This window comes from Rhinolophus sinicus, chromosome 3 (genome assembly GCF_057876585.1).
Source record: "Rhinolophus sinicus isolate RSI-liver-muscle chromosome 3, RSI-T2T, whole genome shotgun sequence".
Taxonomy (NCBI): Eukaryota; Metazoa; Chordata; class Mammalia; order Chiroptera; family Rhinolophidae; genus Rhinolophus; species Rhinolophus sinicus.
The window spans coordinates 38,538,717-38,548,217 of NC_142503.1; the positions used below are offsets into that span (position 1 = coordinate 38,538,717).

Consider the following 9,501-nt stretch of genomic DNA (forward strand, 5'->3'; position numbering starts at 1 on the left):
CACCACTAGGTAATATGTTAGGCAATAAAGATATAACAATAAAGACACAAAGGCCTGTACGCAATAAATATACATTCTCTTTCAGGGAGATTGGCACATAGAACCAATAAAATAAGATACATGCAAAATAGTATGAATTACAAAATCATGGCACTTCTACCACCATCTAGGTGCGTGTCTTTGGGAAAATCACTTACTCTGTGTAAGTGTTGATAAGTATAAAATTAAAACTCATGGGTAGCTTATGAATTTATGATTCTGACCATTGTACTTGTATGGCCTGCTCTGCAGATGGATGGCCCTTCTATGTTAGTGCCAATAATTTGCAAAAATTATTAATGCTACTTAATTCTAGGGAAATCAAGCATGCAGCAACCAAAGGAAATTGCTAATGAGACAATGAGAAAAATAAATGATATGTGCTTCACCAGGATCACTAGATAAACAAACCAGTGAACTCAAGGCCATGAAATGCAGGGTCCGTGTCTCTGGGCTCCTCCACCAGCATTTGCATCAAGGCTACTGTGAGATGCCCCTCTTCCGCCGAACCCCACAACATGGAAATTAGATTCCCTTCCAAGGTTCATAATTCAAACTATTTAAAATTAATGATCAGGATAGCCATATGTTTTGTCACCTTAAAGAGAGCCAATGGCTCCCGGATGAGCAGAACTTGCCTTATTTATAATACAATTAAAAGCACATCTCATTAAGAAAACGACTCAGTACAAAGAGTGGTCATCACTCATATAATCATAGGAAAGTAAGAACTACAGAGGCAAAGGTGGGCAGTGCTTGCCCGAGCTCTCTCCACATGGAAAGAAATCCTGACCAGCAGATTTTGAGTTTAACATTTCTCGGCCAAGGCTGTTCCTAAGATAGAGGTGAATGTCCCACTTTACCCGGCATAAGACACACAGGTCATTTAATGGACTCCTTAGTTCTGATTCTGTGCTTATCAAGCCTGGTTATTGACTGATTTGCTATGAGGTCTGTCTGTTGAAATAGAATATAATTGTCCAGCTGATGAATATTTTGGTTTCTGGGACAATTGTCTTTGTCATTGCAAATCAATGTGTCATTCTCACTGATACATCAGTCTCATTAGCTGCTTAATATGAGTCCTCACCTAAGAAGAAGATGCCCTCTCAGTAGACTCACAAAATCAAGTTTCTGGACCTGAAAGGCTGAGGTTTAAACCTTAGAACTTGGAGAATTCTACTGCAAAGACACCTTGCAGAGGCTCCAGAAAGACAGCTGGATGCTCTTCTCTGAAAGACTTACTTCCCCGTTACACATGCCACGTATCCTCTCTTCAAACTCTTCTAATTGGTACTTAACTTAGGTGAACCAGGTTGCTCTTTCCTTGTGCACCATGGAGCCAGGTTGGGAGCAATGATCTGGTAGGCATGAGAGATGCTCTCCCCTGGGCTCCCATCCTGTGCCACTGTATTTACCACAGAGAATTGGAAATACACGTGTGCAAGTCAGCCTCCCGTCCATGATGTGGCCAACGACCGCTGTCCGCTCATTGCTGTATCCCCGCACTTGGTACCTGGCACATCGAAGGTATTCCATAAATGCTTGGGAATGAAGCAATCAGACAGTATCATGCAGAACTTACTGAGGATTTACACATGCTAAATTTAGAACTACAAATGATATATGGTTCCTGTGCTCAAGTAAAATCATTGAAAAACTTAAGACCTGAACTGTAAAACCATGCGTTGGTCTTCGGTATGGATCATTATCAAAGAAAAACAACTCAGCAACCAAGAAGTCATTTAAAACCACAAATTCTCTTTTTCCATTTCTCAAACACTGTGAAAGGGAATCTTAGTCCACAGCAACAATTCATAAAACCCTCTTTTTTTTTCATATGGTTACTTCGCATCATTCAAGTTCTTTCCATGCTCCTCTCTTTTTTAGATCTTCCACCAAAATTCCTCTCCCGGACCTAGTCCTCAAACCTCAGTTCTTTCGTTCCTCCTTTTCCCTTGATTCTGCATCACAACAGCCCAAAAGAACTGGTCTGGCAATCTCAAACCTGGCTTGAAACACTGAGATGGGAAAAAAATGAATAAGCAAAACCAGAACCATTCTTTGCAGGCAGTGAAAGAAGAATATCTCAAAACTACTCTACATCACAAATGATGGCCTGCTGATATATAGATAATATTTAAAGTTGCCTAAATAAATAGGAAAAAGTACAAAGAAAAGAAAGTGCTTAAATTTCTTAAGCATCCACAATGTTTAAGAGACTTATGACACTCGATCACAAAACATTTATTGAGCACCTACTATAAGAATTGTTTTGGAAAGACTACTGTGTCAGCAGTACCCAAGACCACCCCTGCATTTGGACATTTACTAGAACTCACAGAACTCAGCTTATAGTTGTACTTCAGCTAAGAGTTCCTACAGCAATATAGTAAGGATACCCAGCCAGATAATAAGGGGAAGAGACACAGGGAGAAGTCTAGAGGATTCCATATACAGGTAACCCCCAAATAACACGGTTGTTAGGTTCCTAAAAATGCCGTGTTATACAAAACTGTGTTATACAAAAAAAAGAACTAGTACAGAAAAATGGTTTCGGTTCCAAAAATTAAAAAAAAAAAAAATACTATTATATTTTTATAATTAAGACAAATATCTTTATTAAAGCAATTTTCACCAAAAGTGTAACATATTAATATGTATTAAATAATGTTTTCTTCATCATCACTACTAAGTACCACTAACCAAGGGCATTTTATTTTTAACAAGGTATCTTCATCCTCTGAACTTAATACTCCACCAACAAAATGGATTTAAAATTCTAATAAATTTTAAAATTCTGCAGTCAAATCTGATACGACATCCACACTCAAATGAAAAATGTCAAATGAGATATCTTTTGCTCTTAAAGCTCTTATTACGCTCCATGTTGTTCGGGGATTTCTCTAATTCTCAAACAATGTTAGAGTGAAACCGTGTTCTAGGATGCCGTGTTGTTATGAGGGTTTTTCCCAGTTCTCGAACCGTGTTAGAGCGAAACCATGTTATAGAAGTGCCAAATCATACAGGGGTTACCTGTATAGACTTCCTTATGCTCTCTCCCCTCCATGAGAGAGCACACAGAGAACACGTCCTCCAGCAACAAAAATGCAACAACATGTGTACAATGAATCAGCCTAGTGAAGCTCCTCAGAGCCTCAGGGCTCGGGGATTTTATTGAGGGTTGGTCTTGTAGTCACTCTCTGCCTAGAACATAAAAAAATTCCAAACTCCCAGAAGGGAAGCAAGTGTGAACCATAAACTATATTGTTTGTACAAAACTCCAGGCACAATAAACCACACTTATCAGTTAACTGTTGACTGAAAGCACTCTGAGAACCAAATTCCTAGATGTCAGCCAAAGGTCAACCTTGTAAGCTAGCCTTTCTACGGGTAGCAGCTTCAGGCCTGCTATCGTAACTCTTTGCTGCACAGACACAAAGACCAAGTTCTTGCCCTTGAGGCAATTAACATTTAGAGAAATAAGATTTATACATAGAATTTGCAATGCATACAGTAGGTGTAGCATGCTGGAGAACACCAAAGCAACCATTTCCCACAACATCCTCTACACCACCTTTATCAAAATCCCCACTGTGCTTGTCAAATTAGTGGCTACAACGCAAAGCTTCCTAAGTAGAAGATTGGGACATCAGTCAAAGCCACAGAATCAGGTAACATTACAGAAGACCTTGAATACCATAATGAGAGATTTGTATTTGATTGCACAGCCATGGGAAACTACTGAAGGTTTTATTATTTTTTTCACCAACTCGTAATAAGATCAAAACAGCATTGTATGTAGATAACTCTGACCATGTTATGTAGAACGTAAGGGGCAGACATAGTAGGCCAAAAAACCAGAACCTGTGAAAGAAAATATTCATAACTAGTATCTAGGGACCACTAACTAAGATTTAGACACGTTAACAAGGACTAAATGCAAGATGATTTACGGGAATCCTTATGTCAGCCTTCTAAAGTAGGTGCTACTGTCCCATTTGATTGAAAAGTGTGCCCCATGTCACATAATGAATTCAAACCTACAGAGTGTGATTCCAGAACTCATGTACTTACTGACTATCCAACACACCTGTGCAACAGGAAGTCAGGACAGTAGAAAAAGAAATGAGTGGTGGGTCAGTACCTATGGCAAGGGAGAGGAAGTAACCATGGTAACTCCCACACTGCCTTTCCTCCCTTTGGGCGCGTTAGTCTAAGACGGCAGGCAGAAAATCATCTTCCATAAATGGTAGAAGCTTGAGAGAGAGAACTAAAACCAGAAATTGTCAAATTTTTCTGAATAAGAGAAGTGAAGAATAAATAGGACTCACAACTTCTTCTTGACCCAGATAGAGAGTAAGAAAGAAAGTGCCATGTTGCATCTCGATTTAAAGAATGGAGTGGGCAACTGGTGGCATCCTTTTCTCTTTAATATCTCAGAGAAATTTATACTCTTAAAAATCTTCCTTCCTCTGTATTTCCCTGGGACATAATACAACCCCCAAATCAATTAATAACTGAGCTACTGTTGAGACTGTAATTTTAAGACATCTAAAATTAACAACCCAGAATCATCACACATATATTCATTGATCACTTGATTACATAAAAAGTTTTGGAGCTGTTAGAGTGAGACACGAACCCGAAGGACTATAGAGGACACAGTGCAGTCATGTGCTTAATCGACAAATATCTATCTTGGTTCTTCATAAAACCCAGAATTAAGCAACAAGACATGACAAGCCACTATTTATGGACAATTAATCTGTTGCCTCCATTGGCATGAAGCAGGAGGAGGCCAACGGCCATTAAAACAAGTTGAAATTAATGTACCAAAATAACTCAGTCCTAGGGTACTGACTTATCCTGTTGAAAATTATTCTAAAATCTTTATCAGCCATTAACATAACTTGGAAGTGAACAGTCTGTATCTCTCCTACTCAGAATCCCTATCAGCCAATTCAAGTAACTCAGAAGTATGTCCAGGAAATGACAAAGAGGAACAACTTGAACAAAACCTTCAAACCTCTGACACCACCCAAATGGCCTGTGGTATGTACGCTGCTGTTGGGGAAAATTCATTCTAATTCAAATATCTAGCTGAGTTACAGCTTGCTTGAGAATTCTTTTCCCCAAAGAGGTAATGCCAATAAAAAAAGATTTATTTATTCATTTATGGTTTCAGAAATCTGACATGGTATAAAAGAATGAAAAGAGACATTACTTGACTTCCAGAAATCTCATGAGAAAGATGAGACAGACACAGACAAAAACAATATGAATGGGCACAGGTAAATATTTATGAATAGTAGTAAAAGCATGGGTCACGGAAGTCAAACAGCCAAGGTTTAAACCCTAGCTCCACGAGTCACCACCTTCAACAAGTTTTATAACCCTCTCTAAGCCTCAGTTTCCCCTTCTGAAAACTGAGTTGATAACAATATCTATCTCATAGGTTATTGTGAAGAGTTAGTAACATAATGAACACAGAATGCTTAGCACATAAAAGGAGTTCGACAAATGTGAGCTGCAATTATTATCATAAAATCATTTGTTTTTACTACTACTACTACTCTTACCACCATGGCTATTTTCATCTATATTTTGCCCCATACCTTAAAGATAAGGAGGCTCCCAGGCTGCATGAACAAACGGAATAATTTCTCTCAGGCAGGGAAGCTAAGAGGCTCACGGTTTGTCAGAAATGTCAGAGAATATTCCGGGTAGAAGAGATGGCTGTAGAGGGGAGGAAGCATAGCCTAGAGAGCAGATAAGTCAGTTTACTCTAAATGGCTTCTGAGCTGAGGAAGGGCACATGTCCACAGATCATATGATTTTCAGAACTGGCAAGTGCCTTAGAAATCCTTAAGTTACTCACACAACACACACACACACACACACACACACACACACACACACAAAGCCACAAAAATGACATTTTGGATAGCCACAAAAGTCATGTCTTCCTCTAGTGTTATCTGAAATTTTGAAATAAATTCAGTATTAAAAGGAAAAAAAATGGATGCAATGGTATCTCTGAAAAATTTTTATTTTTGATCTTGAAAGATACATATGTCTTCCGTCCGTCACGTAGCAACAATGTGAGCACAGAATGTGCTTGCTCACCACTATCTTTTCATTTCTAAGTAACGGGGAAAACAGAGCTCGATGCAGCTTACTCTCAATGTCAAGCTTATTTGCTGCCTTATTTTCAAATGTCTGTCATAGGACACCTTCCCCCTGACTCTGATACACCCTATATATGGGGCCAGGACAAAGGGATCACGAGACTCAAGTAACTGCTCTTACTTAGACACACAGCTAGTTGGCGAAGGAAAGAAACAGGAATCCTGCTGATGGAGAGGAAATTCAGAGGAGGAAACAAATGACAGTGAAGGCTTAGAATAACTTGCTGTGGGAAATCAGGTGATGGGGGCAGCTAATTAGATGTGAGCAAGAAAGGAACTTAAGCAAAATGATTTTTTAGGAAAAGCATTCGTGCTGCTATAATACAGAGCACAATAAATTAACTGTGTCAGATTCCTTATCTCGGCACCTTTTGCTACCGGGACCTAAAATGAAATATCAACAAAATACATTTAAAGGAAAAATCCAGTTATTTTTCTTTTTCATTTAAGGAACTTTACTAACAATTTTCACCCCAATAAACTTTAATTTAAAAAAGAAAATAAGAATAAATAAAAATGAATAAAAAAATTTTTAAAAAGGAAGTTGTCCATTTCTAATCCATGTTTAACCCATTTTAGGAATGAAGTTAAAAATGAAGGATTTTGCTTTTGGTTTTTTCCCTCAGGTGGTTATAACAAGCTTAAGTTTCAGTGGTTAAAAAAAAAAAATCTGCTATTTTTTTTTTTAAGGACAAAGTTACAAACTGAGTTTGCAGGAGCTTACACTTTTAGGGGTATTCCCCAAGTCAAAAGTAGAGTTTTAGTCCTGCTTCCCTTGCTCTGGCAACTTATAGACACGGAATTCTCCATAGCTCAGATTTTCAATTCAGGGAAGTGGAGGAAGGGCATTTTCCCAGGAGACACCTCATATCTGAACCCCTCTTTCCTTGCCAGGACAACTGCGTCATATTGACCTAGTACAGACCAGTGTTCTTGGTAGATTCTCAGCAAATGTTTGACGATGACCCTGGCCTTCAAGACTCAGCTACCACCCTTAGCTTTCATAGCCTTTTCCCACAGGAAACAGGATGAAAACAGAACTTCAAGGCTGAATTTTATTCTGCTAAGCCACCGACTCTACTACTTATCAAAGGCTCTGCCAGTGGGAATACTCGTAAAGGACAACATAAACACACCCATGTTTGAGTTGCCATCTGAAACCAAAGTCAAATACACTTGTAGCATTCCACATGCTGACCGATAAAGTGCAGTTTTCACAGAAGACGACATCCCTTTGCAGTTGGAGGTGAGGAAAACAGGCAGGGAAGGGAGAGCTCCAAAGTTTCTATATAGGAAGGGATTGGAGCAGGAAGCTGTCAAGAGGAAAAACCTAGGAGACTTGCTTAAAGCTGTGCCTGCAAGCCCCCTGCGGTTACACACATTGCATTTACTGGTTTATTGGGCAGCTTCTTGGGTTTTATCAGGAAAGCAGCTTCAGCTGATGGAGCTGATGGTGAAGCCCCTCTATCCAAGCCACCCTCTAGCCTCCCCCCTGGAGAGTGAAAGAAGAGGTGAAAAGCCAGAGCAGGGAAATCTTGAGAAATGATGGAAATCTGTCAATGTGTCTACTCTGGTATGAATCTCCGAAGTCTCTCTGAAGCTGTTTAGGTTCTGGGACGCTTTCCCACATAGGCCGTTCCGAGCCCTTATTGGAGCGATCCAAGCAAATCACTCGTTACCCATCCTCAGCATGTTTTACCTTACTCATATCCTATGTTGGGTTGGAAAAAAATGAATTATAGTTTTGAAGAGATACTACCATAAATGGTACAAAAATCAAACGTTATACAAGAAAATACTGTGAAACATACCACCCTTCCCCGTCTCTATTTGTGATTTTATTGCATAGTCATCAGAGAATATAGACTTTTTTGAGAGATTGTATTGCAGTTTTCTGTGCAGTTTAATATGTATTTATTTTTTGTAACTGCTCCACTGATACTTGAAAGTATAATGTTTTCAGGGTATATAGCTTGATATTAATCTATTAGAGCTACCTTACTGATTATCTCATGTAGACAGTCCATATTCTTACCTGCATTTTTTTTCACTTTGTCAGTAGTTAAGAGATAAGAATAAAAGTTTTCGATTATTAAAGCATTTCTATCTATTCCAGTATTTCCTATAACTTTGGCACCATTTTTTCATGACAATTTATTTATCACATTATCAGTTACATCCTATACTATTATCAACTGCCCTTTTTATCTATTTTAATGAGTTTTGTTCTGAAATACAACAATATAGTTATTACTACTGTTCGAGTCTCTCCCTCTCCCTCTCCCTCTTCCTCCTTCTTCCTCTCTCCCTCCCTCCCTCTGCATTTGTTTGATAGGCTGTGTTACTCAGCTCAGCCTGACCTAAAAAAATACCCTAGACTGGCTTACACAACAAAATTGTAGTTTCTCACAGTACTGGAGGCTGGACAGTTCAAGCCCTGGGTGCTGGCACGGCCAGGTTCGTCTGAGAGCTTTCTTTCTGGCTTGCAGACTGCCACCTTCTCACTATGTCCTCACATGGCAAGAGAAAGCGCTAGTGTCAGTTCCTCTTCTTGTAAGGACACCAGTTCTATCAGATCAGGGCCCTGCCCTTGGGACTTCATTTAACCTTAATCACCCCCTTAAAAACCCTATCTCCAATAGATAATCACATGGGGGGGCGGGACTTAGGGCTTCAACTTGGGAATGGGGGTGGTGCACAGTTCAACCTACAGCAATGTCTGCCCACCAGCTCTTCATCTTCAGCCTTCCTGAGCGTCATTGTTTCAAATGCATCTCATACATCACACATACTAGGACTTCACTCTTTTTATACATTGGGTCTCTTTTTATAGGCAAGTTAGACAATTTAAATTTATTGGTATGGTTATATGTTTGGTCAAAATTTGGTTCTCACTTTTTATGTTATGATTCCCTTGTCTTGCTTTTGATATTCCACTGTGTAGTCTGTTTAATTATGATGTCAGTTAGATTTTTCACCACTTGTACTAGTTTGTTTTTTGTCTGGATGATAGAAGATTTTTCCTTTGTCTTTGAGGGCTAGTAAATTTTCTTGGATACATGTCAATATTGATCATTCCATATCGGTTTTCCTAGATCACAGCATGCCCTTTACATTTGTAAATTCAAGTGTAATTTTATTTTCTGAAGCATTTTTACTGAATAATATCTTCAGGCTTCTTCTTAAAAGATACAAATAATGTGTATGGTGTGATTCTTTAATCTTCTATATCTTTCACATTCTCTTTAATCCATTCTAACTTTGTTCATTT

The 9,501-nt window shown here is 38.9% G+C and overlaps 1 protein-coding gene across 2 annotated transcripts in view; it reads right to left on the reverse strand.

Moving 5' to 3' along the window:
* PDE4D (phosphodiesterase 4D) overlaps positions 1–5,778 on the reverse strand; it is a 1,272,577-nt gene extending 1,266,799 nt beyond the window's left edge. Inside the window, exon 1 of one of the 2 annotated variants that reach the window (XM_019743390.3) lies at positions 5,658–5,778. The gene's annotated coding sequence lies outside the window, so the exon portion shown is untranslated. The remainder of the gene's footprint in view (positions 1–5,657) is intronic. The other variant, XM_074328918.2, reaches the window with a different exon arrangement.
* Between the last annotated feature and the right edge of the window lie 3,723 nt (positions 5,779–9,501).